General features: G+C 43.0%; 1 protein-coding gene across 13 annotated transcripts in view; it reads right to left on the bottom strand.

Moving 5' to 3' along the window:
* LOC135109078 (calcium-activated chloride channel regulator 2-like) overlaps positions 1–25,339 on the bottom strand; it is a 460,219-nt gene that overhangs the window by 55,029 nt on the left and 379,851 nt on the right. For all 13 annotated transcript variants that reach the window (XM_064020133.1, XM_064020128.1, XM_064020124.1 and 10 more), the window contains exon 17: positions 23,602–23,691. The gene's annotated coding sequence lies outside the window, so the exon portion shown is untranslated. The remainder of the gene's footprint in view (positions 1–23,601; positions 23,692–25,339) is intronic.

Genomic DNA, 25,339 nt, shown 5'->3' with positions numbered 1-25,339 from the left:
TTGGCCACGGACGATTTGGCCACGGGATGTCACCCTAGGACGTTTTGGCCACGGTGGGTAGGACATTTTGGCCACGGGAGAAAATACTAGGAATCTATTGCACTTAGTAGCTTGCTTATTAAGTAAAGGAAAAAATCTTTAGTCTGTTTTATTATCCAAAAAAGTTCTCTAATCTGTTCTGTTAGGTTAGGTTAGGTTAGGTTAGGTTAGGTTAGGTAATAAATACGAATATTAATAATAATTGTGAAAATATGTAAATAATACAAAATATAATATATATTACAGTAAATATGTTTCATGGCCAAAACGTCCACCTTGGGAAGTTCCCGTGGCCAAAACGTCCTACGGTGACATCCCGTGGCCAAATTGTCCGTGGGCAAATCATCCGTGGCCAAATCGTCCTACACCCATTCACGATAGTTCCTGAGTCTAACGGCCGCATTCTGTGTTGTCCAAATTCGTTATAATTTCCCGTACTGCCATTTGGGAGAGGATTCTTTATGGACGCTTCACTCTCAGTAAGTCATGTCTACTAATATATGAAGACGAAAGTTTGATAGTATTCAGAGGTTCATGAGATGGTTACTGCTGATATTCTGTCTCTTCATATACCAAGATAGAAGCGTGATAGTTTTAAGAATTATCGTGACTAATGGTTACTATCGATATTTTAATTTCGTTCTGTAATTCATCAATGCTTGGCGACGTCATTCTCTGTTGCTGCTGCATTCACTAATATATAAAGTCAATGTCTGGTTATTCAGTACATAATTCACGGACCTGTGTGCCATTCACAACTCCCCGGAGATAATCAGTGTATACCTTTGGCTTTCGTCTACAATCCGCGTTAAGTCCCTAAAATACCGCTGAACAATACATAACTTTCTGCGTGGTTAAAGTCGCCGTCATAAATAAAGGTGGCGCATCATCCAAATATACGAGTCAAGTTATTTCCATTCTTTTCTCTCATTACTCTTCGTTTGGGGCCCTACCTGACTTCACATGAGCTCTACAGTACGCATTTACTTATTCAAGATTAACGCAACACACCGGTACTCGTTCTTCTACAATATATCCATTATGCTTGCCTCCTCTCTCCTGTTTTATTTATACTACTCCGACCACACACTATTTCTTCTTCCTTTAACTTCTGTTATGAATATGTCTTTCCCTTCAGCTCTAACATATTTTTGTTCATGTTCTTTATTCTACAATAGATTTTTCTCCTTCTCTTGTTTCTCCTGCAATATTTCTGGTTATGCTCTTCCCACTTCTGTTCTTGCTTCCTCTTTCATCCTCTCTTTTCTGATCATCTCATATTTCCTCTTCTTCCTAATGTTCTTCCTCCTATTTCTATGGAAACATTCTTCTCATCTACTTCTACCTGTCTACTTCCTCCTCCATCCCTACTTCTCTTCTTCCTCTCATCCTTCTGGTTGTGTTCTTCTCTCAAATATTTCTACTTCTGGCTCTCCTCCTCTTCTACTCTCTCCCTCTGCACTGAAATCAGACAACATTGATCTCGCCGCCCCAGGTTCCAGTCGATGCAGGAAAAGTGGAACGCAAAGATTCAATTAAACTTTGGCACCAGTCATATTCTAGGTCTGATGAAGCCGTCCATTCTCATCAGCGCAGCGGTGATGTGGTGAATATATTAGGTGCTGCTAGTGCCGCTTCTTGTACTCTGTTGTTCTGTCAGTCTGTCGATCGGTTACTATGCCAATTTATTTATTTTTTTTTTTCATCAGTTTCTGCGTTTACTTCTTTGTCTGCCCGTCTATCTGGCTGTCTGTCTTTTACTGTGTCTGTTTAATTGTTTCCCTGTCTGCTGATCGCGGTTGCTACTCTTTTTGTTTTGTCTGTTTCTGCTTCTTTGTCTCTTTATGTCCTGTCAAGATGTCTGTCTTTTACGTGTGTTTATATATTTGTTTCTTTGTTGATTGGTTGTTACGTCTTTTTTTTTTTTTTGGTTTTTGCTCTCTCTCTCTCTCTCTCTCTCGTCTCTTCTTCCTCTCCTCTCTCTCTCCTCTCTCTCTCGTCTCTCTCTCTCTCTCCTCTCTCTCTCTCTCTCTCTCTCTATTAATTCACCCATATATGTATGTCTTCCAAATGGACTCGGGTCGTTATGATAAAAGAAAATGGGCTTCCGTTCAATCTTGGCTTTAATTATGTGGCTTCTTTGGCATCCGCTCCCCTGCCCATTTCAACCACTGCCGTCACCACCACCACCACCACCACCGCCACCACCATCACTACTACCACCGCCACTACCGCTATTTCTGGATCCTTTGTGCGAAGCTTGCGTGAGGGCATGCAGTCCTCGTGTTATTTATTTACTTATCTACTTTTATGAAGGCTCTCGCGGCCAGTACGTGTATGTGCAGCTACTAGTGGCGCTAATGGACAGGCTTATGGTCAGTGTTGTCCTTTGTAATCCTTTGTGATCTTTTGTATCTCTCCAGGTGTTCTTCGATTAAAGGTTGAAACTAAGGTAAGGTTAAAGGGTCATATTCTCTCTCTCTCTCTCTCTCTCTCTCTCTCTCTCTCTCTCTCTCTCTCTCTCTCTCTCGTCTCTCTCTCTCTCTCTCTCTCTCTCTCTCAGATAATGGTGAAATTAACATTGGTCCCTTAATCTTAATTTGACTGCTAGCTACAGTGTGGTACTTGTTACTTCATTTAAGCAATCCTGGACGATGTTACAGAGGAAAAATACAAGTACAGGGACTGGAGCATTGGATGACTGGATCACTCCTTTCCCCGCCAGTGGTGTGCTTTGAAACTATTTTCGTTAACTCACACCAGCACGATTTCATTTAAGCTTGAGAAGAAGTAACGAAAGGGCCACTGCTGTTCATAACACAGAGCAGCGAGATGAGTCAGCGCTGTACATTCTAATTGTGCTCGTAACAGCTGATGAAAACAACCATTACTGCCATTAGAAGTAATCATTTACCGTGTTTTGCTAAAACAACTGCGCAGAAAATAAAAAGTATTGGCATGATTGCCAAACTACACGGCTTAATGTGACGCAAGCCGTGCGACATCAATTATAGACGCAAAACTGAGAGAGAGAGAGAGAAAAAAAAAAAATAATAGTCAACAACCCAGTTATTTCAATTTTCGCAGTAATTGTAAAGAAACGAATAAAAAGAAAAAAAAAAAAAAAAAAAAAAACCGAACCTCGAATCCACTCTAAATGCTGGAGAAGGGGGAAAAAAAAAGAGCTTATGATCCCCGAACACAACTGGTCACCCACAACATCGCGGACTCCCTTGTCTCTCACGCGGGATGGAGCGCGGCATGGAGAGGTTCTAAGTGAGGCGCATGGGGAAGAGGATAAACAGAATATCAGAATTGTTCAAATCTTCAAACGTGCTGCTGGAGAGGCGGCCGCTTGAATCTCACACCCGCGGATATTTCTGTTTCACTTGGCACACGTTTGGTGGCTCTGTGAGGTCTCGTGGTCTCGTCTCCCCGGCCTTTGCTCTCCTGTCCACGTGCTCTCACCACCAGGGGGTAGGGACACGCCAAGGAAAAGGATGTGCCAAACCTTTAGGTGGATCTCTCTCTCTCTCTCTCTCTTCCTCTCTCTCTCTCTCTCTCTCTCTCTCTCTCTCTCTCTCTCTCTCTCTCTCTCTCTCTCGATACGACATGGTCTTCTTATTCCAGTGCTTTAAAATTAATCATTCTCTCTCTCTCTCTCTCTCTCTCTCTCTCTCTCTCTCTCTCTCTCTCTCTCTCTCTCTCTCTCTCTCTCTCTCTCTCTCTCTCTCTCATCTCCCTCCCCCCCAACACACATTTGTAATTGGCTAAATATTCCCAAACATCAACATGCAAATTGGGACAAGGAAAAGGACAGGCTCAGTCGAAGAAACTCGCGCCGTGGCATCAGGCTGGCTATCCTGTCGACGCCTATTCGGTGAAGAAAAACGAATAAGGTTGGGAGGGAAATTCAATTACTTTAGGTTTCCTGACGCAAAAGTAGCGCTTGGACCATGGGGCGTCAGGAAGCGGGGAGAGGAGAGGGAGGAGATGAGCACTCAGTAAGGGAAACAATGGAAGAGGGGAGGAAATTTGAGGGAGCTATGCACGTATACAACACAATGTCAAGAAACAGAACGATGGAGGAAAAGAGCAGGAGGAAAATGGGAGGATGTATACAATTTGGTTACTATTAAGGAATTAAGATAACGGAAGAAAAGTAGGTGAGGAAAATAAAGGGATGTATAGAGGTAAATAATGCAATATGAAGAAACGGGGACGAAAGAGGAAAAGAAAAGGAGGAAAATGTAAGGATGTATACAATTAAAACAATACAAAGAAACACTAACAAAGGAGGGAAAACCGAGAACGGAAAATGGAGAGACACAATATCATGAAACACAGACAAAGGAGGAAAACAAAACAAGGATATGAAACGAAAGGAGTGAGGGAGTGAGGAACGTAGAAAATAGAACTGACTTTTCAGGAAGAGAAACGTCGACATCATCTGTATAAACTGTATATATGTCAAGTGACAATATAAAAGAATACACCACTCGTCATAATGTTGATATAGTAATACGAGTATAATGACAACACGAGGACAAATACATTAATCTAATTTGAGGGGATAGCATTAATTAATTCCCGTTAAAAGCTTACATAATACTGATAATAGTTTCATTTGACACGTTTGAAATAAATACTTGGACAGAAGGATTGTAAGGGATTTATATGATAATTACCTACTTGTTGATATTAATTAATTTCTCGATAATTATACGAATAATCAGCAACGAAAAAAAAAAAGGTTCACAAGTTGATGAGAAAAAATCCATCATAAAAGTAATTAAAAACTAGATACTATTGAAAGGTGTAATTCTCGCATTTATCCGCAGTGAACGTAACGTCAACGAGGCAGGAAACACTGAAGGTGACCTGAAATAAGCAAACAGCAATACAGTGTTCTCGTACTTAAAGGCCTTGATCAACATGGCTTCTCAAGCGCAGTACAGTAACCCGTAGCAAGTTTTTGAGTACTCTAATTATAAAATTTTGGCATCTCATATATATATATATATATATATATATATATATATATATATATATATATATATATATATATATATATATATATATATATATATATATATATATATTTTTTTTTTTTTTTTTCTGTGAGCGGTATAGTGACCAGGTTTTTTTTCCGTCTTCTCAATTTTTAAACACTCTGCCTGACTACTTAATACGTATAAGGTAATAATACTAATTTTCTAAGGAAACCACCGTCAGAAAAAAACAAGTCGAGTTGCTCAAGTCTTTCACTGCCTGTACTTTTATTTTTACACAATAAATCTTCTTGGGTTATTCGAATGAAGCTACAAATCTCATTGGCATCAATAGTCAAAGGAATAACATTATTACTGCATGTCCTGTAATTTTGAGGTACAGCGCCATATGACCCCGTTGCTCCTTTATATCAATCAAACGCAAATTCCAACTTTTACTGTACTAATATCCACCATCAAGTCTTCACTGCCTCACTCACAATGTGAGGTATCTTTTCTTAATTTTTTTTCCTTTAGTGTTTACGAGTGACGCAGTGGAACACACGATCAGGAATTACTGCCCCACGTCAAGGTGCAAATGTAGTTTCCATCTTTTTTTTGCCTCCCCTTTTAATGCTCCGCTAAAACCCGTCCACAGTCAGGCTGTGGACACGAGAGGGCTGGTGCTGCACGCTCAACGGCGCAAAAAAAAATAATGGATTGTGGATTACGACGAGAGAAGAACGAAAGAAAGTTGAAAAAAAAGGAGAAAGCTGCATAAATGATTATGAAAACAATAATGTCTGTTCACGGAAAGAGAACAGAAAAGGGAATCGAAATCTGTGACAGGGGTCGAAAACTGAGAACGGTATCGAAATCACGAAAAGGGAATAAAAAACGGGAAAGGAAATCGAAAATGGGAAAGGGGATCAAGAACTATGAAAAAGGAATCGAAAACCATTAAATAGGATCGAAGATTATGAATGAGGGTCGAAAGGCAGTGGTATGTTTTTATTTGTATACTTAGCATGCGATGAACGTCTAGGTGAAATATAACAACAGGAAAGTTGGCGGCTGAATGTGGCAGCCGAACAAGCTGGATCTGCGGTCTGCAGAGTTGGGTGTGTCACCGAGAACGCAGGAGATTTGGATTCCTTAAGAGACTTACACTCTTTGTAAGAGACAAGTCCACATACTCGGGAGTGTTGGCTAAACATATAGGCAAGCAGTTCCCCTACACGATAAATTAAATAAATTAAATGTACTGAGAGCAGACTCACCCCAGATGCGAAAACGTAGAGAACTATCTCGAGTCTCTGTACATAACTCTGTACAATCTGATTTGTACATATCATATATAAATAAGAAAGCCCCGAAGATTGTTCTTTCCCTCATCCACACAAGTCTCAAGTATTCGTTTAGCATTATGAAAGAGAGTCGAAAATTATATGAAAAGGAATCGAAAGACTGAAAGAAGATCGAAAACCATAAAAAAAAAAAAAAAAAAAAAAAAAAAAAAATATATATATATATATATATATATATATATATATATATATATATATATATATATATATATATATATATATATATATATATATATATATATAAACAGGATAGAACAATATGAAGGAGGATCGAAAACTGTGAAAGAGAACCAAAAGTTACAAGAGAATCTCAAACCTATGAAGATCAAGTAAACCACACCTTCCTTTACTTCTGGCTGCATGACAATAGACAAGTATAGGAAGCTTAACAATACAAGTAGATGCGAGACTTAAGGGAAACGAGAGATGAAGGAAGAGATGAAGAAAGCAGGTGGTGGCGGAAGGAGAGTTAGAGGAGAAATGGAGGAGAGCAGGGGGTACTCCAGCAGGTGGCCGGTGCAAACATTGGCTTTATTTACCTTTGTGGCCACCGGCTGGGGGGATAAAAGCGTCTTTAATTCAATAAGAGCTTAAAATTGGGCGATATCTCTGACTGGCACGCGGCTCTCCATCATGAGTGTTTGTCTGCACTTTCTCTCTCTCTCTCTCTCTCTCTCTCTCTCTCTCTCTCTCTCTCTCTCTCTCTCTCTCTCTCTCTCTCTCTCCTTTCATCAAATTACCTTCATCAAGACATAACTTGTTTCTACACTTTTCCACCACCACGAAGAAACACTAATGTGAGAGAGAGAGAGAGAGAGAGAGAGAGAGAGAGAGAGAGAGAGAGAGAGAGAGAGAGAGAGAGAGAGAGAGAGAGAGAGAGAGAGAGAGAGAGAGAGAGAGAGAGAGAGAGAGAGAGAGAGAAACTATCACCCACTATCAATAATCGGAACTGAGAGAAAGAGGGGGAGAAATTGCGTACATCATGCAAGTAAAAGGAAAGGGGAAGGTAAGGGAAGGTTTAAGGAAAGAAGCACAGCAGAAGAATGGGGTGAAGAAGACACTGAAAAGGACAACCGTGAACTTCGGCAACCTTACTGGAAGAAGACTTACATTCACGGTGTTTGGAGGCAGAAGGAAAAATAAATACAAAAATGGAGCAAAAGTGAGAGAGAAAGGAATAGAAACAAGATTAAAATAAAAAAAAATGAAAGAAAAATATAATTGCAACTCACAGCACTGCATTTCATTCTTTCTTTCCTTTTTCTATTTTCTTTCTTCCTCCTTTTCTTGGGTTTTCTTCTTGAATTTTCCACGCAAGGTTCAGATCGAGGAAGAAATAAATACATAGACAGACGAACAAAAAATGAACACGTGTCACGCTGTTATAATGAATTTTGGGTGATATGTAACACTTTGATGGATCACTCTGTCAGAGAGAGAGAGAGAGAGAGAGAGAGAGAGAGAGAGAGAGAGAGAGAGAGAGAGAGAGAGAGAGAGAGAGAGAGAGAGAGAGAATGAGGAACGACGCTAGCAAGAGAGGAAAGAGAAACTGACCAACACAGCGTCTTTTTAGCCACACTCCGCCACCCAGCTGCTTATTGCTGCTATTATCGAGTGTTATCTACTTGTGGCGAGACTCAACAGAACAAGGGTAGTTACAATGAACCATGGCTGTGAAAAATACACTTATACATCTTAACACACACACACACACACACACACACACACACACACACACACACACACACACACACACACACACACACACACACACACACACTTCCTTGTTGCTGGTAAAAATGTCCATTCTCATTCTGTGGGTGCTTTACATTACATTAATGATCACAGTAATTCACATTTTGTTTTAACACACACACACACACACACACACACACACACACACACACACATATCAAAGAGAGAGAGAGAGAGAGAGAGAGAGAGAGAGAGAGAGAGAGAGAGAGAGAGAGAGAGAGAGAGAGAGAGAGAGAGAGAGAGAGAGAGAGAGAGAGAGAGAGAGAGAGAGAGAGAGAGAGAGAGAGACGAAAAAAAATATCTAAAGAAAACCTAGAGAAAACGAAAGAGAAAGCGAGAGAGCGAAAACAACAACAACAACAACAACAACAACAACAACAACAACAACAACAACAGCAGAGCAAACACATCACTCATTTCAAACAAGCTGTCATCAAAATAAAACAGATGGAATAAATGATAGATAAAAAAAAAAAAAAGTACTCGATGGCAGGCAGGAGTAGGCGATGTACATCTGACCATGCAGGTATATACAGTACGTATGTACACTCCAGGATCCCACCAACACCTCGGGTACACATAAGCGACCAAGGAAGTCTCACTGCAGCGTCAGGTAATCACAGAAAAACTCACTGGGGATTGTGTCACAACACACTTCTGCGTAACCAAGCAAATCCTCACCGCTAACCACACACACCGCGGCACTCCCACCCGCCTTCTCCTCCTCCTCGTGTCTCCATCAGAATATTCCAGGGCATGATCCCGAAGCGAGAAAGAAGCGAGTGCGTTAAGGGAGGGAAGAGAGCCATGAGTGGAGAGCCACGGAAACGTGGGAAGAGAGAGAGAGAGAGAGAGAGAGAGAGAGAGAGAGAGAGAGAGAGAGAGAGAGAGAGAGAGAGAGAGAGAGAGAGAGAGAGAGAGAGAGAGAGAGAGAGAGAGAGAGAGAGAGAGAGAGAGAGAGAGAGAGAGAGAGAGAGAGAGAGAGAGCCACGGGTTGGGTGGAGCCAGGCTGGATGAAAGATAAATGTAGGGGACGCACAGCAGGAGGAGGGAAACAAACAAACGGCGAAGACTGGCAAACACACAGAGTAAAGAACGCATTAACATACACAGCAGAGAGAGAGAGAGAGAGAGAGAGAGAGAGAGAGAGAGAGAGAGAGAGAGAGAGAGAGAGAGAGAGAGAGAGAGAGAGACTGTACTTCACTCAATACACTCTCTTGCTCACCTCTCACTACTAAAATACACACACACACACACACACACACACATAGCACTTGGTATTCATAAAGGTGCATGTGTACAGAGTGTCGTCACCATTCTCTCACTCTTCCTTACCTACCAGTGTATCTGACTTGCTAATGCATCAGGAAGGAAGGTACGAGAGGGAGGGACAAGAGGAGTGAAGACCTTGTGAACCTGAACGCGTGTCGCTCTGTCTACATCGGGTGTGGGAATGAGTGAGTGTAAGAGTGTAAGAGTGTGTGAGGGTGTAAGACATGTCAGGAACCGTATTCAGAAACGATTTAATCTCTCACCACGACTATTTTCAAAGGCCACAAAGATGATAAGTCGGATTTTCAACAGCGCTTCTCCTGTTAATAATGTAGAAATATTGTTAATCTCTCACTAAAAAACGTAAAAAAAAACAAAACAAAACTCGTGCAGCTTCAGTTAGAGCGTATTGAAAGTAGTCTAGTTGCGGTTGTAGTATTTCGGAATATGGTCCATGTGTGTCTGTAAGAGTGAGGGGAAGTTCCGTGAGAGTGAGGTAGGGTGTGGGGATCGGTCTTAAAAGTCCTCTGTCAACTGCTCGTCTATCCCTGGCCATCTCCTCAAAGTTTTATCTCATCTCTTCATTCAATTCTTCGTCCGTTTAAAGTTTATACGATCCTTGGATGTTAGAAAATACGGATGTTTACTGTGTGTGTGTGTGTGTGTGTGTGTGTGTGTGTGTGTGTGTGTGTGTGTGTGTGTGTGTGTGTGCGCCAGTCTCTTTCTCTCTCTCTTTCTCTCTCTCTCTCTCTCTCTCTCTCTCTCTCTCTCTCTCTCTCTCTCTCTCTCTCTCTCTCTCTCTCTCTCTCACCACCACGCACATCAAATCAGCGTCTCACTCAACAACACAGAAAAGTCCCACAGCCACTTATCGTCGAGGACACCAGCAGGAACACAAGACCGCGTCCTCACAACTTGGCGGCAGCGGACCAATTGTCTTACACCACGAAAAAGTGACTCTTCTCTCCCCACCACTTGACACTCTGCTGTCTTACTTCACTGTGCTTCATGGGACTGACTCGTTTTCAGATGTTCTCAGATGCGCACGGTCGTAATCCTTGCAGTTATTTTCACCGCTGTGAGTTTCCTATACTGACAGTTTTCTCCTTGTGTATATTTAAGGGGTGGTGTGGTATGATAAGACAATGACCGAGGCAATTGTTCTGACTTGTTTGGGTTGGGTTAGGTTAATGGTTGGATAAATAAAGCCGGAAGGGGAGAAAGGTCCGGAGACGAAAATATTTAAGAGGGAGAGATGTCTAAAGGGGGAATAAATGAGAAGAGAAATGTTTGGAGAGGAAAAGTTCAAGGAGGAAGAGAAGAAATCTTTGGAGAGAAAATGTTCCAGATGGAAGAGGGGAAATGTTTGGAGAGGAAAATGTTAAAGAGGGAGAAATGTCCAAACAAAGATAAATGAGGGGAGAATGTTTGGAGGGAGGAGATATAATTTATTGTGGGTGAAATGTCTTAAATTAGCTTTCTGATCAGCGAATATTACCTGACAGGATGGTCACTGACCATCCTGGTGAACTAGCCTACAACTTTGCTATCCTCCATGACCTAGAGCAATTGGTGCAACACCCTACTCGTATTCCTGACCGTCTTGGAGATACGCCCAACATTCTTGACCTTTTCCTGACCTCTAATCCTTCTGCTTATGCTGTTACCCTTTCTTCTCCGTTGGGCTCCTCCGATCACAATCTCATATCTTTATCTTGTCCTATCACTCCAATCCCTCCTCAGGATCCCCCTAAGCGAAGGTGCCTCTGGCGTTTTGCCTCTGCTAGTTGGGGGGACCTGAGGCGGTATTTTGCTGATTTTCCTTGGAATGACTACTGCTTCCGTGTCAGAGACCCGTCATTGTGTGCTGAGCGCATAACAGAGGTGATAGTGTCTGGCATGGAGGCGTACATTCCTCACTCTCTTTCTCGTCCTAAACCTTCTAAACCTTGGTTTAACACAGCTTGTTCTCGTGCTATACATGATAGAGAGGTGGCCCACAAAAGGTACTTAAGCCTTCCTTCACCAGAATCTCATGCACTTTATATTTCTGCCCGGAACCATGCCAAGTCTGTTCTCCAACTAGCCAAAAACTCCTTCATTAACAGAAAATGTCAAAACCTTTCAAGATCTAACTCCCCTCGTGATTTCTGGCATCTAGCCAAAAATATCTCCAATAACTTTGCTTCTTCTTCTTTCCCTCCTCTACTTCAACCAGATGGCACCACTGCTATCACATCTATTTCTAAAGCTGAACTCTTTGCTCAAACCTTTGCTAAAAACTCTACCTTGGACGATTCTGGGCTTGTTCCTCCCTCTCCTCCACCCTCTGACTACTTCATGCCTCGTATTAAAATTCTTCGTAATGATGTTTTCCATGCCCTCGCTGGCCTAAACCCTCAGAAGGCTTATGGACCTGATGGGGTCCCTCCTATTGTTCTCCGAAACTGTGCCTCCGTGCTTGCACCTTGCCTAGTCAAACTCTTTCAGCTCTGTCTGTCAACATCTACCTTTCCTTCTTGCTGGAAGTTTGCCTACATTCAACCTGTTCCTAAAAAGGGTGACCGCTCTAATCCCTCAAACTACCGTCCTATTGCTTTAATTTCCTGCTTATCTAAAGTTTTTGAATCTATCCTCAACAGGAAGATTCTTAAACATCTATCACTTCACAACCTTCTATCTGATCGCCAGTATGGGTTCCGTCAAGGACGCTCTACTGGTGATCTTCTGGCTTTCCTTACTGAGTCTTGGTCATCCTCTTTTAGAGACTTTGGTGAAACTTTTGCTGTTGCCTTGGACATATCAAAAGCCTTTGATAGAGTCTGGCACAAAGCTTTGATTTCCAAACTACCCTCCTACGGTTTCTATCCTTCTCTCTGTAACTTCATCTCAAGTTTCCTTTCTGACCGTTCTATTGCTGCTGTGGTAGACGGTCACTGTTCTTCTCCTAAATCTATTAACTGTGGTGTTCCTCAGGGTTCTGTCCTGTCACCCACTCTCTTCTTATTATTCATTAATGATCTTCTAAACCAAACTTCTTGTCCTATCCACTCCTATGCTGATGATACCACCCTGCACTTTTCCACGTCTTTTCATAGACGTCCAACCCTTCAGGAGGTAAACATATCACGCAGGGAAGCCACAGAACGCCTGACTTCTGATCTTTCTAAAATTTCTGATTGGGGCAGAGCAAACTTGGTATTGTTCAATGCCTCAAAAACTCAATTCCTCCATCTATCAACTCGACACAATCTTCCAGACAACTATCCCCTCTTCTTCAATGACACTCAACTGTCCTCCTCTTCTACACTGAACATCCTCGGTCTGTCCTTTACTTATAATCTGAACTGGAAACTTCACATCTCATCTCTAGCTAAAACGGCTTCTATGAAGTTAGGTGTTCTGAGACGTCTCCGCCAGTTTTTCTCACCCCCCAGCTGCTAACTCTGTACAAGGGCCTTATCCGTCCATGTATGGAGTATGCTTCACATGTCTGGGGGTTCCACTCATACTGCTGTTCTAGACAGGGTGGAATCAAAAGCTTTTCGTCTCATCAACTCCTCTCCTCTAACTGACTGTCTTCAGCCTCTCTCTCACCGCCGCAATGTTGCATCTCTTGCTGTCTTCTACCGCTATTTTCATGCTAACTGCTCTTCTGATCTTGCTAACTGCATGCCTCCCTCCTTCCGCGGCCTCGCTGCACAAGACTTTCTTCTTTCTCTCACTCCTATTCTGTCCACCTCTCTAACGCAAGAGTTAACCAGTATTCTCAATCATTCATCCCTTTCTCTGGTAAACTCTGGAACTCCTTGCCTGCTTCTGTATTTCCACCTTCCTATGACTTGAATTCCTTCAAGAGGGAGGTTTCAAGACACTTATCCACCAATTTTTGACCACTGCTTTGACCCTTTTAGGGACTGGCATTTCAGTGGGCATTTTTTTTATTAGATTTTTGTTGCCCTTGGCCAGTATCCTTCCTACATAAAAAAAAAAAAAAAAAAAAAAAAAAAAAAACGACTGGATCTCTCTCTCTCTCTCTCTCTCTCTCTCTCTCTCTCTCTCTCTCTCTCTCTCTCTCTCTCTCTCTCTCTCTCTCTCTCTCTCTCTCTCTCTCTCTCTCTCTCTCTCTCTCTCTCTCTGATGAACACGGACAATCTATTTACAGCACCACAGTATTCGCATTTCTAACGAATGTTTACGTTCAATAGTGCGTTTCATCAGGTTGCGTCAGTACTGCTATGGACAGGACGGGAGAAAGACACCACTTCACCACTGATTCACTTACGCTTTTTCCTGGTATTACTGAAGGGATTTCACACATCAGCCGTTTCCTATATACTATACCCTCTGAAGAATACCCACATCATGATGCTGCTGCTGATGATGATGATGATTATAATGATGATGATGGTGATTGAGAGAATGAAGACGATATTGAATATTTTGATGGTACTGCTGTTACTGTTACTACTACTACTACTACTACTACTACTACTACTACTACTACTACTACTACTACTACTACAACTGCTACTATTACAACTACAGTACTTGGTTTAGCATGCGCTTAGACCACAGCTGCAAGAATAATTACCAGTACCACTACAACTACTTCTACTACTACTACTACTACTACTACTACTACTACTACTAGTACTACTACTACTACTACTAGTACAGACTGCAAAAACAAAACAAGAACAACAGCAACTGCTACTACTACTACTACTACTACTACTACTACTACTACTACTACTACTACTACTACTACCATTACTTCAGCTTCTACGTATTACTACGACTCCCAGAAAACAATAGTAAATAAGCAGTGACAACGAACAAAAGCTAGCGCAATCTCTCTCTCTCTCTCTCTCTCTCTCTCTCTCTCTCTCTCTCTCTCTCTCTCTCTCTCTCCACTGACTTTATTCCTGCAACAAATTCACATCGACGCGGGAAGATTAAAGTCGAGAAAAAGTGGCTGGTTTAATGTTCCTAAAAATTTCTCAATAAAAATCTCTTCAAATAAAATAAAATATGTAGTTGGTGCCTGAAAGCTTTTCGCAGAATAGTAGTTGCGGCGGCCAGCGTGCGGAGCTTGGACATAATCGCGGAGTGTTGGAAAAATCTGCCACTGTTTGAAAAGTGGGAATATTTTGCGACTGTCAGTGAGTGGAAGCAGGCAGAGAGGGCGAAGGGGAGAGGGGATTATTGGGGGAGGGAGACGCGTGGGAGGGTGTGTCATCGGTGCAAGGCTCATTTTACTCGCTCATGTTCGTATATGCACACACACACACACACACACACACACACACACACACACACACACACACACACACACACACACACACACTAATAAATTTCACAATATAACTCTTTCAAGCAAACGATGCTAGAGAGCAAAGGGGCAACGTGCAGTAAGATAGTTCATGACAAGTTCAGGAGATGCAATATAAATAAGAAATACAGTTCAAGGGAAGGGAACACTTGTAACTTAAACTGTTCTGTCACAAGGATCCATCCAGAGATCTAAGACGAAAAGACTTGAAGACTAAGTAAAGGTACTGTCAAGGGAGAACACCTTATTCGGTTTTCCGTCTTTTCTTGTTCCATCTTCTTTTAATGTAAGATTACCACACACTCTTACCTTGCCCTATTCAGTCCCATTGCTAGGATCCACCGAGAGATCTGAGACGAAGAGACTTGAAATTGAAGAACGAGTAATATCAAACATATCTACCTTATCGCTTTCCACTTCCTCATTAACATCCACACACGGGAACTGGGATCAGAAGATGCGAGGTAACATTACTCGTATGTCGTGGCATTCCTACTTCCCGTGTGGTGCGGCCTCCAACGGGTGCTCTGTTCTCATGAGTCACCTTTACTGTTCGGTTGAAACTGTGAGGTTCTGAGAGGCTTTAGATCAAGACTATTTATTTTTATATTTATCTACAACGCCATGAAACATTATATAATCTCGATGAGAGTACAAACAGTGCCTAAACAGTACTCACCATTGTTTTCCTTACAAGGAAAGGGGCACACACACACACACACACACACACACACACACACACACACACACACACACACACACACACACACACACACACACACACACACGCATACCTCTTCCCTCTTTCAGCAGCCTGCGCTCTGAACTAGTCACCAGTTTGTCGCACAGCTAACTTATTCCACCGCGAGACGTGACATGAAGACTTGGTGCAATCAAGCCAAAAGGAATCTTGAATGCATCTCCGCCAACCCACGCCGCGTGACAGCGTGGCATGGACTTGCGAGACTAACAGCAACACAACAGACGCTACAATGGACCTTGAAGGCAGCGATTACGTTGGGAAAGATTGCATTGGGAAGCTTCACGAACGCACTGTTGATGAGAGAGAAAGAGAGGGAAAAAAACGGCAAATAATGACATCCACTACTGCCGGAAACAATAGGAACGAGATACATTTACAGTGTCGCTCTGGTTCGAAACGTCAAACTGAAAAAGAACGAAAAAGGAGAGAAAAGAAAAAAAAAAAAGCGACGATACATACATTCACACTGCTGGGTACGAAATAAAAGACGCGTACGAGACTAACGCGTTTATCGGTATCGTTTTCTATCAAGGCTGAGGAGGATTGTCACACGGGCGCGGGATCAAACAACGCACCCCGCACAGGACTTTGATCTAATCGATGGATCTCTCGCTTCCTTTGCCGTATGACTGGTTGATCTCCTCCCTCCCTTTTGCCTCCCGTCACACATTCAAAAAGGGGAGAGAGAGAGAGAGAGAGAGAGAGAGAGAGAGAGAGAGAGAGAGAGAGAGAGAGAGAGAGAGAGAGAGAGAGAGAGAGAGAGAGAGAGAGAGAGAGAGAGAGAGAGAGAGAGAGAGAGAGAGAGAGAGAGAGAGAGAGAGAGAGAGAGTGAGTGTGTGTGTGTGTGTGTGTGTATGTGTGTTTCGGTATGTCTCTGTCTCCGTTCCCTTGTCTGCCTTTCTACCTGTACTCGTATGACACTCAAATGGTAAAAAAAAAAAAAAAAAAAAAAAAGTAATAAATGAATGAATGTCTGTTTGTCTGTCTTTGTCTCTGTTTTTCTGTATGTTTGTTTTACCTAGTTATCTGTCTGTTTGCCTGTTTGTCTGCCTGCCAATCTATCAATCGATCAGTGAATCAATTAATTAATTATCAGCCAATAAAAGTCTGTATATCTACCTATATCTACGGCTAGTCTATCTGTCTATCTATCTATCTATCTATTTATCTATCTATTTGTCCCTCTGTATGCCTGTCTGTCTATCTGTCTGTTAGTCTATATCTATCTGTACATCTATCTGTCTGCCTGTTTGTCTGTCTGTCTGTCTATATCTACCTTTATATCTATCTCTCTGCTTGCGTGTCCGTGCATGCAAGACACAGCATACCCTCTCGGAGTCAGCATCTGCCACTTCGAGGATGTAGGAGAGTGGGGGTGAACAACCTTCATTGCCGGAACTTTGCCTTATTCTTCCTGCGCGGCACTCAGGACGAATCGTGCGTGTTTTAATCTCAACTTGGGACTGATTGAGAAGACCGAGTGTTGCTGAGGATGACTGGCACGAGACGCGGATGAGTCTGGATGAGGCAGCAAGAAAATAAAAATAATAGTCTGGAAGTGAATTGCAGTTGGGAGGAGGAGGAAGATAAGGAGGAGGAGGAGGAGGAGGAGGAGGAGGAGGAGGAGGAGGAGGAGGAGGAGGAGGAGGAGGAGGAGGAGGAGGAGGAGGAGGAGGAGGATTACACAGGATAACTGAACAGCAAACAGACCTTTAGTTCTTTGCATGGCTCTTCGAGGACTAATTCTTACTAACTAGTGAGTGAAGAGATACGATACCATAGCGAAGATTCCTCCCCACTCGTCATTTCCTCCAGACAGCGCTGACATGTAGTGAAATGACATGTTGTGAAATTACCGTACAGTATGGGGAAAAAAGCGAACATGTAATTTTCACTGGACAGGATGCAAGGAGACTGTATTATTCCCCCTTTGATAGACCCTACTCACCTAAAGATCTGGAAGCAAATACACTTAATAATAAAATGATATGTACAACAACAGCAACATACAAAAACGTACAAAAACATACAAAAAAAAATCCCTATACACCACAACAGTAAAGGAGGAGTAAGGAAAGGAGGAGGTAAAATAGTGATCATGACGAGTTTTCCTTATTATTAAATTTGCAGCAGGAAATGGCTAATGAAAACGAATATTACCTGAATGTCGACTGATAATAATAATCAAGTCAGTCACTCTCTCTCTCTCTCTCTCTCTCTCTCTCTCTCTCTCTCTCTCTCTCTCTCTCTCTCTCTCTCTCTCTCTCTCTCTCTCTCTCTCTCTCTCTATTATAATGCTTCGTCGGATCCCTTCTCACTCTCTCCTTTCTCTCCTTCCCTTTTCATTTCGCTTGTCTCCTCTCAACGTTTGTTTCCCTTCAACACTAATTCCTGCGTGTCTTTCTGCCAATTCCTCCATTTATAACCTGTTTCCTATCCAATTATTCCTCTCCTCTTCTTTCTCCCTTCCATCTTCCTCTCATTCCTCCTTCCATTTTCTGTGTGTGAATGTGTGTGTGTGTGTGTGTGTGTGTGTGTGTGTGTGTGTGTGTGTGTGTGTGTGTGTGTGTGTGTGTGTGTGTGTGTGTGTGTGTGTGTGTGTGTGTGTGTGTGTGTGTGTGCATGAAAGGATTAATTGAAACTGTTCTAAGACGAGGAAATGGGAACAGGAAACAGGAGAGTCCAAATAAACACGAACGAGAATATTTTACATTAACAAATTAATCAACAAAGTACACCCTTTATGTGTCTTTGTCTGCTTATCTATCAGTTTCTTTGTCTCTATATGTTTATTTATATGCTGTCTTTTTTTGTTTTACGTCTCTCTCTCTCTCTCTCTCTCTCTCTCTCTCTCTCTCTCTCTCTCTCTCTCTCTCTCTCTCTCTCTCCTCAACGTGTCAAGTCTTCCATATAACTATATCCATATTTTCTTCGTTATGAATTTAGTAATTCATTGAAAGTCGAGACTGGAATACCCTGTTTTCTCATTCAGATAATAATGTGTGCACACTGTTCCACACACACACACACACACACACACACACACACACACACACACACACACACACACGTCTCTGACCTCCAAATGGTCAAGACATGTGTGCCCGCGCTCCTCGGACCAGCCACAGCTTGGAATGAGACCCTTCCCCCTTCCTTCCCCTACCCACTCCAATTCTTCAGTGACAATTGGAAGTGTAACAAAATTATAGACAAATTATAAACAACATATGGACAATGAACGAAGAGAAAGAGAGAGAGAGAGAGAGAGAGAGAGAGAGAGAGAGAGAGAGAGAGAGAGAGAGAGAGAGAGAGAGAGAGAGAGAGAGAGAGAGAGAGAGAGAGAGAGAGAGAGAGAGAGAGAGAGAAAGAAACAGTGAATTCGCGTTTATCAGAGAACTTTGATGAAGCTGGATCATCATTGGAATGGGCGCCCAGGGCGGGTGTGGGGCAAGAGGGTGGCCGCGGCTGACAGCATTCAAGGGTTAATCTTCCCGGGCAGGGTGTCCCTTAGCATAGGGACTCTGGCACCCTACACCACCCCCACCACCTCCCAGGCTGCGACCTGACCCCTGCCTGAATTCGCCACCCTCATCAGCCGCCTCGGGCCCCACCACTGGCAGCCAACTGACACCACACGCAGGACGCCCAACATCTGAAGCCGCGACTCCTGCCTGTGCCTCGCCGCCCGCCCACCGCCGCCCACATTGCTGCCCAGGCTCGAGTGTGGCCCCAGCTTCCAGGTTTTTGCTCCAGGCGCCACGTGCCATCGCCCTCATTTGCAGGACCGAGCCTTGCCTGGGAGGCACCACACACCACCAAGCTCATATAATTTCTTTTAATTTTCATTGTAAAACACTTCCACTTGTCACTGTAATCCCCCACACTCAGCAACTATGAACCTCTTAATATTAATATGTATATTTTCAACCTCACGGCTGCAACATTTATAAACAGTTTCTTCTTCTTCTTCTTCTTCTTCTTCTTCTTCTTCTTCTTCTTCTTATTATTATTATTATTATTATTATTATGATTATTACTTATTATTTCACACACACAATGGACAAAACATTTTTGCAAATATAAATTCTACAGTCATCTAATATGAACGTACTGTACCATTACAGTGAATGGATAAATAATAATAATATAGAACAAGAAAATTATATGATAGTTTAATTTTGAGGAAGACACTTGGACCACAACCACCACCACCTCCACCAGCAGTGCCTCGGCCGCCCCTCACTCCCTCCTCTCAGTGAGTCTTGCCTTCTCCCTTCCGCTCTGCCTGCTCGGTCTCCACGCCCCGACAGACCCTCTTTCCGACCCGCCCCTGTTGCCTCTGCTTGCTTCATCAATCATTCCGGAACAAATCGCATTTCAAATAGCACACAAACCACAATTTTAACTTGAGCATTATCAGGGTCAACCGGGGATGTGTGTAAGAGGCTTAAGCGCGCCCTCTTGAGGATGGGGCTGAGGGACTCTTCGTGCCTTAGTGGAAGGAAATTTGCAGTGTAAACAATCTAAGTCTCGAGTACATCACCTCCATCTCTGCTGGCGGTGCTGCCTACGACTAAAGCGCACATCTCTTCCTCCGTGACTCCACCTGAGTATCCAATTTGATTCCAGACCCACGTAGCAGACTTTAAACTCACTTCCAGGAGGACTATGGCACGCGTCCCTGCTTCCATGACCCCAACTGAGCATCCACTTTCATTTCAAGATCAACGTAACAAACTTTAAATTTCTAACACTCCCTTCCAGTACGACCATGGCACGAGTCCCTGCTTCCATGACCCCTCAACTCATCCATATTGATTCCAGACCCAGAACTGAGACGTCCAGTTTCTACCTCTCCTTTCCAGACCACCACAATACTGCCATGATCCCTAGCACATCTATCTAAACCTCCATGGTTCCCAGCGCATCCATCCAGGCCACCACTGTGTTTCCATGACCCCAGCACATCCATCTACACTCATTGATTCCACAGACACCCATTTCCTACCACTCGCCCACCACCATAAGACCTCTCAAGATATCCAGCCACCCCACGACTCCCTTCGCTCCACTGGACAGACTGTCGAAAAATAGACTAAGCTCCCGTTCCCGTCTAAAGCAGATCCCATCGTACCCTTCTCGCCCAAATCATATTCAAGCTCGCAGTGACATGAAGGTAAAATTTCTCCAATGTCTCCCTATTATATCACCGGAGAATTTCACCCTACCATATCACTCCTGCGACAATCCAAGGCTTTACCACACTCCTCCAGCTCCCCTTGTATTCACGTCGCCATAAGACCCTGTTGTTACTGCTACTAAGGTGCCATTAAATCACTCACTCATTCACTTACTCAGTCAATAAGCCAGCTCTTCATCTTCAATGCCTCACACTCGTCACAGCTCCCTTCACTAACCCTCACTCCCTCAAGTCCTACAGGTGTCAATAAGTCTCCTGGTATAAATAACTGTTTTTCTCATGTATCCTTTCCGCACTCCGGGTTCTTATGGGGGGGGAAGGGGGATGGTGCACACGTTTTCCTCTTAAACAAAGAAATTAGTCTTTTTATTTGAAACACACACACACACACACACACACACACACACACACACACACACACACACACACACACACACACACACACACACACACACACACACACACACTCTCACTCTCTCTCTTTCTCTCTCTCTCTCTCTCTCTCTCTCTCTCTCTCTCTCTCTCTCTCTCTCTCTCTCTCTCTCTCTCTCTCTTTGTGTGTGTGTGTGTGTGTATGTGTGTCCACGAGCCATCAGTTTCAATCCGATCAAAGAGAAAAGGTGATAAATATTGCAAAGTGATCTCTGAGCGACTATTTCCATTGTTTCTAAAAATCATATGAATAAATAAATACATAAAAAGGGAGATATATGAATAAATGAATAATACCACATGTTATTGGCGGTATTTTGTATGTACGGGTACTGCGTGTCATTTAATGTCAGCCCGCTACTCCTGCACTGACGTGACAGGTTTGGATAATTCTATATGCAGTGAACATAATATTTAATCTTGTGTTCCTGCCACTCGTGCTCTGAGCTTCGTCAATCTTTACTCCTCCCGCCTGTTTCTCATTTCCTCTCTCTTCTCTCATCATCCTCAGTGTCATTTATCTTCCCCCCCTCTCTCTCTCTCTCTCTCTCTCTCTCTCTCTCTCTCTCTCTCTCTCTCTCTCTCTCTCTCTCTCTCTCTCTCTCTCTCTCTCTCTTACTTTCCTCCCTTCCTCCGTTTCTCTCCATCTTTCCTTTCCCTTATCTTCCTCTTCCCTGTATTCTGCTATCTATCCTATCTTTCTCTTCTAAACTCTTCTTTTACCACTCTCCTTCCTTCCTCCTCGTTACCTTCCTCGTCACTCTTCTCTTCTTCTCATCCTCCCCTTCCTTCCTCTTTTCTCTTCTTTCCTTTACTATCCTCTCCCCTCCTCCGTCCCATCTTTTCGTTTCCTATACCCTTTCTCCCCCCCACCCCTGGCTTGTCGTTCAGTGCAGGCACACCGCTGCAATCCTTTGTGTACAGTATCGTGAAAAATATTCACTGTATGCAGCTATTGATTTCGATATCAGAATTCTTTGTGACAATGAACACCGGTGTGCTTTTCGTGGTGGGACGAGGCAGCCGGCGCCTCTTGCGGCAACGGCGGGGAAGGAGGAGGGCGAGGGCGAGGGCGGCTGCCACAATGTGTATTGACTGTCGTTGCCGGTAAATTGCTGCCTCATCATTGCGGCGAATAAGACGAACGGTTATTGCTCCATGATGAATAGTAACAGTCGAAAACAAGAAATATTACTGCAATAAAATTGTCGATAACATGGGTTTGAGCCGCGCGGCGCACAGCAAGATGAAGTGCGGCAATTACCGTTCATAACGACGTTAACAACAGCATCTGGACTGCTCCTCCCTTCCCAAAAGCTGCTGCCACATCCAACCAGCCTTGTCGACCTCCACAGAAGATAGTTGCTGTTTATGATCAGGAGAAATTAATGTTCCTTGCAATGGTTAGTGTCAGTCAGGAGTGGCAGCGGCCCATGCACCCACCAGGTGGCGGCACAACGCTCAATGAGAGGGTGCAGCGCGGCACTGGCATGCACGTGTGTGTGTGTGTGTGTGTGTGTGTGTGTGTGTGTGTGTGTGTGTGTGTGTGTGTGTGTGTGTGTGTGTGTGTGTGTGTGTGTGTGTAGGAGGAGGAGGAGGGAGGGAAGAAAGGAATGTAAAGAAGGATAGGAACACCTTCAAAAGACGAGCACGCACGCACGCACGCACACAGACACACACACACACACACACACACACACACACACACACACACACACACACACACACACACACACACACACACACACACACACACACAACAACAATAGAGTTTTAAAGGATAACAAAGATCACGAAAACACAAGAAATTTATCATCCAGCTGAATTTCCACAGACTACACCTTACACGTCAATCCCTCTTTCCCTCCCTCCTCCCATCCCCCACTTTCTCTCTCTCTCTCTCTCTCTCTCTCTCTCTCTCTCTCTCTCTCTCTCTCTCTCTCTCTCTCTCTCTCTCTCTCTCTCTCTCTTACACTCAACAACTGATCACCCCAAGAAGAGGCAAAAAGACAATGAGTGATGGCTGGGAGCACATCAAATACAGCTAATCATTAATATACCATTTTTTTTACTAGTCCCTCCTACCCGGATCGGTTATACACAAGCCAATAATCCAATACCTCTAGTACTGCACCAACGACTGCTACAGTGAGTGCTGCCTCCACCAAGTTTTACACAGGGGACTCATCGATCACAGCTGGCCTTCGGGAGTGTCTGGTGCCATGGGTGAGAGTATCACGGACATACAGAACTTAGATACATAGATACAACATAGACCTTCGATACGGGACTTGAGAGAGAGAGAGAGAGAGAGAGAGAGAGAGAGAGAGAGAGAGAGAGAGAGAGAGAGAGAGAGAGAGAGAGAGAGAGAGAGAGAGAGAGAGAGAGAGAGAGAGAGAGAGAATCATGATCCAAGCAACTATGAGAAATCTTTAGACTATATTTACCTGCTAGCGTCTTTACGTTGAGAGCCTTGTCAGTCCCTTGGAAGTAGCCCTGCACGTTTGACCGTTCTGTGTATGTGTTGGCACTGACAGCTGTAAAAAAAAATAAATAAATAAATAAAAAAAAAAATAATAATAATAATAATAAATAAAAAAGGTAAAAAAAAAATAAATAAACACGAAAATAAGGAAATAAGATAGAATAAATAAATAAGTAAAATGAAGTAAATAGAAAATAAATAAATAAATAAGTAAAAAAAAAAAACAGTTCCCGACCTAAGGTTATTGTAAGGAAGACTGTATTGATTACGAAAAAATACAGAACACCCTTCCTCATCCTGATATCACCAATGCCCTGCAGTGATCCGCAGTGATCTGCAGTGATCTAATAATTTTCTCCACGATACCCTTTCAGGTATCGTGTCTTCAGGTGTTAGACGTATTGCAGAACTTTCCAATAAGTGTATTTCTCTTATGAAAGACTCCTGGTACTTGCTTCCAGTTCCTCCAATCAGATTCTGAGTGGCTTCTATATACTGATATCTTCATCTTTAATTGCCTGAAGCTCTTGTAACTAATGCCACACTAGACTAACCTCCGTGGTGGCAGTTCGTATGTTCAATACAGTATACATATATTTTTTCCTCTCTTCATTCTACCATTTTACAAAATCACTGTTTCCTCTTCTGTGCTTCCTGTTCTCCTCTTCCTTCTGTCATAAATTCAAAAATTTCCCAGTTCCCTCTTCTCCCTTTTCCTTTCTATTTCTTCTACCAGGACTAAAAAAAAAAAAAAAAGATCTCAGGTTCCTCTTCCCTCCCTCCATCCAAGCGTGCATGCAACACAGTATCGTCAGCATACATCACAGCGCTGCTTCTCTCACTTGTTCTGTCAGCACGTCCATCATAATGTTGAACGGGGAAGGACCCGATGCCGATTCCTGACGTGGCTCTACTTTTCCCTCAGAACTGTCTGTCATTCCCACACGGCTTCCGTCTGACCTTCACTTTTAACTTGAACATTTCTATGCATTTCGCGTACCAGACTCACTTATAATTTATAACTGGTACACTGCTACTACTACAGGAACAACTGCAACAACAACAACAACAACAATAACAACGACGACAACAATTAAAAAGACAACAATAACGACATCAGCGACATAACAGCAAAAAACAACAAAAACAACAACAACAACAACAACAACAACAACAATAACAGCAACAACAACGACAACAACTACTACTACTACTGCTGATGTTCCTATCTCTATTTTTTTTTTTTTTATGTAGGAAGAACACTGGCCAAGAGCAACAAAAATCCAATAAAAAAAAAAAAAAGACATGCCAGTCCCAGAAAAGGCTCCAAAGCGGTAGTCAAAAATTGAAGGATACGAGTAAGTGTCTTGAAACCTCCCTCTTGAAGGAATTCAAGTCATAGGAAGGTGGAAATACAGAAGCAGGCAGCTAGTTCCAGAGTTTACCTGAGAAAGGGATGAATGACTGAGAATACTGGTTAACTCTTGCATCAGAGAGGTGGAGAGAATAGGGGTGAGAGAAAGAAGAAAGTCTTGTGCACTGAGGCCGTGGAAGAAGGGGAGGCATGCAGTTAGCAAGATCAGAAGAGCAGTTAGCATGAAAATATCGGTAGAGGATAGCTAGAGATGCAACATTGCGGCGATGAGAGAGAGGCTGAAGACAGTCAGTTGGAGGAGAGGAGTTGATGAGACGAAAGATTT

The sequence above is a fragment of the Scylla paramamosain genome, chromosome 18 (assembly GCF_035594125.1).
Source record: "Scylla paramamosain isolate STU-SP2022 chromosome 18, ASM3559412v1, whole genome shotgun sequence".
In the NCBI taxonomy this organism is placed as follows: Eukaryota; Metazoa; Arthropoda; class Malacostraca; order Decapoda; family Portunidae; genus Scylla; species Scylla paramamosain.
This window is presented reverse-complemented; position numbering and strand designations above follow the sequence as displayed.